At 36.0% G+C, this 6000-nt stretch overlaps 1 protein-coding gene across 1 annotated transcript in view; it reads left to right on the top strand.

Annotated features, from left to right (window-relative positions):
- Positions 1 to 213: 213 nt before the first annotated feature.
- LOC144962548 (FRAS1-related extracellular matrix protein 1-like) overlaps positions 214 to 6000 on the top strand; it is a 118837-nt gene continuing 113050 nt past the window's right edge. The window contains exon 1 of the mRNA XM_078895577.1: positions 214 to 488. The gene's annotated coding sequence lies outside the window, so the exon portion shown is untranslated. The remainder of the gene's footprint in view (positions 489 to 6000) is intronic.

Genomic DNA, 6000 nt, shown 5'->3' with positions numbered 1-6000 from the left:
TGCTCTGAAAACTACGAATTTTTCCAATTCCAAAAAGGCATGTCTGCAATACTAAATACAATAAATACCCAATTCCAATCCCTCTATAAAAAAATCCCCGCCACCACCACCACACGAACATCGCGCACTGCCACCACCACCAAACCACCACCGCCTTCAACCACTCCGAATCAAACGCACTGTACTTCGCACTTCGCTCCCTTCGTTCTTCTTGTCAGTGTAAATTTACACCCCCACGGACAGGTGTTAGAGCGGGAGGTACCGTAAATACAAGACTATTGCCGTTATCTAGCGTATAATATTATTGTAATATAAATAATATAATAAACGCAGTAGTAGTAGTTGTCGTCGTCGTCGCCGGCAATTGACGTTATGTAGTTTACAGTTTTGCGACGGAAATATTTCGAATATTGGAGTAGATAATTCTGTGCAAATTTATTTGAGTTTTGATTGATTTGTGCTTTCATTTGGATTAAATATTCACCCGTGTAAGTTGCCGGTAAAGGCTTTATAATAATATTATATTATGTCACCTCCTTCCCTCTTTGTTTTTATTTAATCTCGGGTCGGATATTATATAGATAGTATGCACTTGACTAAGAATCTCACAACATTGCCATCCAGAAGTATACCGGATCAGCACACAAAACTATGTGTAACCATGAACTTTTATAGTCTGGTTAATACAGTTTAGTAAGAATTACTCATAAGCGCGATGGCAAAAAACTAACAACAATGACCCGATGATGTCAACTTCGATCTATCTATACAGTGATATCTGATCGATTGTCAGTTATGGAGCCCACATGTTGTTGTCATGGAAATACACTCAAATCACCGTCAGATAGATAGTGTCCATTACAAAAAAATAATTTTAAAAATCAAGCCCGTGATTGCATTAGGATAAATAACAGAAATGTAAAATATCGTCAGACTGGTAACAATGATGATGATGATGATGATGATAATAATAATAATAATAATAATAATAATAATAAAATAATAATAATAATAATAATAATAATAATAATAATAATAATAATAATAATAATAATAATAATAATAATAATAATATATAATAATAATAATAATATAATAATAATAATAATAATAATAATAATAATAATAATAATATGGATATTTTAACCTGATAGATGGGGTACTATTTTCACTGAGTACGAGAAGCCTTATAAGGCCTTTTCCAAGGACTCAACCATGCGTCGAGCAAGTCTCGAACCCAGAACCTTCCGATCCAAAAGCGAGTATCATACCACTACACCACATAGCCCCACAAAAAAAAAAAGAAGAAGAAAGAAAAACTTACTTTCACTGTTTTTTTTTAAATACCTGATTTCTAAATTCATCATTAATTAAGTACTCCCAATTACGAGTATAATGATTTTATCTAAGCACGATCCATCTAACAATTTGAATCCATTGCAAGGCAAGGCCGGACATAACATAAAATTCTTGTTTCTCGACATGACAAGGCATCGATATAATTAATTAGGGCATGTCAGTAAAGCATGTTTGACCAAATAAGTGTCCAGTTTCTGTCCTCCCTGACCACCTCGTTAGAGATAATCCAGCCAATCTGTCAGACGTCTCAATGCATGGCTCGAAGGTCTAGGTCTAACCCACACCGTCCTATGTGGTCTTGTGGTATGACACTCGCTGTCGGATCGGAAGGTCCTGGGTTCGAGCCTCGCGCTCGGCGTACAGTTGAGTCCTTGGAAAAGGCTCTTTACTCACATTCTCTCACCGTACTCAGGTGAAAAATGAGTACCTGGCCGTTAACAGCGTTGTCTTTGTCCGAAAAATTGTAATATCGCCGAACCGGCGTCATGTCCCGTCCTACATGTTAGATGTTGCTGTTGACTAGGGACCCCTTGTAAAGTGCTTTGAGCACATTTAGTGGATATTGCGCTATATAAAGCAGAATTATAAAGCTCAATTAATTACACCGGAGACCGACTCCGACGACCCGACACTGTCGTCCTCTGCCGTCTTCCGGATAAAGACGTCGGTCGGGCACGGAATAAATACAAAGAATAAAGAGAAGACCTACCTACCCATACCAAGCACCCGACGTCCTCTGTCGTTTTTCTTTTTTCAAGCTTGGTATGGGTAGGTCTAGCGGCTCTTCTCTTTATTCCTAGTATTTTGTCCGTGCCCGACGTCTTTATCCGGAAGACGGCAGAGGACGGCAGTGCCGGGTCGTCGGAATCAGTCTCCGGTGTGGGTTAGCCCTTACTCTTACATTTACCGGAAGCACACCCTCTCCCTCTTAAAGTGAGCATTTATATAGACCAATATCCACTAAAAGTGCTCAAATCACTATACAAGGTGTCTCTGACCAACAGCAACACGTAACATGTTGGACGAGACATGATGACGCCTGTTAGGCGATATTACAATTTTGTTCCGACAGAGACAACGCTCATAACGGCCAGGTATTTATTTTACACCTGAGTACGGTGAGAGAATGTCTCTAGTAAAGAGCCTTCTTAAAGGACCCAACTATGCGCTGAGCGAGGCTCGAACTCAGGTCCTTCCGACCCGAAAGCGAGTGTCATACCACAAGACCACATAGACCTCCCCCTCCCCTTCCCCCCGCCAATCTGATGCCCCCAAATCGTATCGTTTTGTTATTGCTATTTTGCTCATTATTGTTTATCTACACAAAACGAGTCCGCATACTTTAAGGTCATGTTTACGTCATTATCTGTGTACGCATGTGTGTGTGTGTGCCTGTGTGTATGTGCCTTGTGTATCTATGTGTGTGTATGTGTGTGTGTGTGTGTGTGTGTGTGTTTTCTTCAATTGAAAAAAAATATTGGAATGAAATTAATTCGTTAGTTTCCCTTTGTTATGATGAAATTGTGGCTATGTGGTCTAGTAGCATGACACTCGCTTTCGGATTGGAAGGTCCAGGGTTCGAATCCCGCTCTGAGCGACGCATAGTTGAACCCCTATGAAGACTCTACTCACTTTCTCTCACCGAACTCAGTATAAAATGAGTATATGGCCGTAAACAGCGTTGTATCTGTCGAAAAAAAAAAAGTTTTATCGCCTAATAGATGTCCCGTCCTACATGTTAAGTGTTGCTGTTGGTTTGGGATCCCTTGTTAAGCGCTTTGACCACGATATTGCACTATATAAATACTCATTTAAAAAAATTACAAAACGCGTTGAGCTCAAACCAAAAAGAAACAAACCCCCCCCCCCCAAAAAAAAAAAACCAAAACAACAAAAAACAAAAAACAAACAAAAAACAAAACAAAAAAAAAAAAAATAAAAAATAAAACAAACAAAAAGCAAAAAAAAACAAAAAAAAAAAAAAAAAAAAACAACAACAAATTAGTCTGCAAATGAGAATGTTTTTGAAAGTCAATAACTAGATAAGGCGCGTCTCAAAAAAAAAAAAAAAAAAAAAAGAAAAGAAAAAGAAAACTAAACAAAACAAAAATACAACAAATCATAGCCGGTAACAGACTGAATTTCCAAGCCTGCGTTAGCGTCAGATTATTTTCACTGTGATATTATGTTGAAAGAGGAAGACATTATGTCTTCTCTTTTATTAATAAAATCTTTTGAGTATTCAAGGAAAATCTTGTTTGTGTCTTTTATAATGTGGTTTTATTGCTGCTATGCATTAAAGTAAAATACTCAATACTTCTGTCCGCCAAATGAAACATAAAAATACTTTGAGAGTTTTTGACAAGGTGAGGGTCATTTTTATGGATTCAATGTTTGAAGGACGAACTGTCAGGCCAAATTTTCAAAATTTGTTTTTGTTCAGAGTATGGGCCTGTTCGACGTGTACTTATTTGCAGGTCTGATAACCCAATTCCTAATGGGCTCATTGTTGTAATAGCAAATCACAAAAATGACGCAAAATATTGTTCATTACAACAATGTTAAACTAGGCCCATAAGTGGGTTCGGATGTCAGACCTGCATATATGTACACGTCGGACCTGTTGCATGATAGTATTTGTCTTTTTAAGTACAAAAATAACGAAATATTGAGAAAGTACCACCCCCCCCCAAATAAATAGAATAAAAATTGCGAGGTCCCAGGTTTGATAATTTTTGCCAAGATGGATCGATATTTGAAGGACGAGTTATAAAAAAGATTGAGTGTCATTTTAGGACAACGTAAAACCGACGTGTACATGTATGCAGGTCTGACATCCTAACTGACTTTTGGGCCTAGTTTAACATTGTTATAATGGACAATATTTTGAGATTCCCATTACAACATTGAGTCCATAAGGAACTGGGTTATTAGACCTGCAAGTAAGTGCACGTCGCTTAAACTCATGTCAATACAAGCTATAAATCACCGTACTTTGACATTTTTCTCCATTTCGACCAAAAAAAAAAAAAAAAAACAACAAAAAAAAAAAAAAAAACAACAAAAACTTGATATACTTTTGCGTTTGTTTGAGAGTATTAATTCCATTACAACAATAAGACTATAACATTTTAGGTTATCAAACCTGCAAATAAGTACACGTCGGTCTTGATTGAAAAACGAAACAACTACACAAGCACGTACTTAGTCAGTTGCACCAAAATATAAATCATCTCATGTAACTAAACAAATCAAATCAATATTTATCAACATGTCTACAATGCCGTACTCTTTAAAAAAAAAATATACGTTTTACAAATTTTGGCCAGAATACCAATCCTTCAAATATCGATCAATTAAAATGACCCTCATCTGGTCCAAAATTATGAATCCTGGGATCATATAGGAAGTCTTTAAGGATGCCCCAGGTTTGAGAGTGTTTGACGCGATGAGGTGCCATTTTAGTCGATAGATATTTGAAGGAAAAGTTTTTCGGCCAAAATTTTAATTACGTATTATTTTCATGCACGGCAATACAAGTGATCAATGCAAAATTACTGTAAACTGACGACGCGTTGTCTTCTCCAATTTGGCCAAGAAATGCTTACTTTATAATATGTTATGTTCAAATATCGATCAAATTAAACGACTTCAAACAGGCAGACACATTTTAACTCTAAGAATTTTTGATATCACTGCTTAAAGATTTTTTTTGTTGCTGAATTTGGGGTAAGAATATAATTGTTTGTTTTTCATATAAAGTAATTTTTTTCTGGACAAAATGTAAAAAAATGTGTTTTTTCATTGTAGGTCAGAAGGCACCGTAGAGAATGTTCTATTTTAAGCATCAATATTTATATTTGCTTCTCCCCATACAATAAACGTCATATTGAGTTCCCTGTAGAAATGAACACGAGGTGATATCATTTGTATGTATGCACGTAATCTCCTACTACTCATGATATTCACCTGATATATACAAAACCCAAATCTCGTGTCAATACAAGCTGTACTTCACCGTACATCCACAAAACATATTTTCCTCCATTTTGACCAAAACAAAAACTTGAATTTTTAAAAACTGTAAATTAAGTATGGATTACATAATAAAATGATGTTCAATTCGTCAAGTTCTCAAACTCCAAAATTCTTGGAAATCTAGGGTTTGTGAGTTGACAAGTTACAGAGATGTTGTTTTAAACGGTAAATATTTGAAGAAAAAGTTATTTGGCCAAAATGAAAAAAATGTCTTTTTTAAAAGAGTAGAACAGCATTCGCCTTTAATTCATATTGTAAACATATTCATGCATACCACACCTGTTTCAACCACAGATCTATTTACTTATATTATCATTGTTTCGTCTTCTTCCTACCATTTTCCACATTCTCACAATTTTTTCTTTTTGGAATGATTATTCTAACTTTCTGTACGGTTGGGTTTGGTTTGACTTTAATCAACATCTCTTATTGCACTCTTTACCCAAAGAGTTAAAACAACAATGCGACTCAGGATTAAATGAGGACCGTGTCACATCGCTTTTACAACAATAGGTGGGAAAACATTTTAATATTGGCAGTTATAACTGGGTTGATAATAGTGAAATTATGATTCGAAAGATATAGAGTTTGACCGTAGCCATC

This window comes from Berghia stephanieae, chromosome 1 (genome assembly GCF_034508935.2).
Source record: "Berghia stephanieae isolate SIO BIC M18660-M18661 chromosome 1, UCSD_Bste_1.3, whole genome shotgun sequence".
NCBI classification, from domain to species: Eukaryota; Metazoa; Mollusca; class Gastropoda; order Nudibranchia; family Aeolidiidae; genus Berghia; species Berghia stephanieae.
The sequence above is the reverse complement of the archived record's forward strand: the minus strand, read 5'-3'. Positions and strand labels throughout refer to the sequence as shown.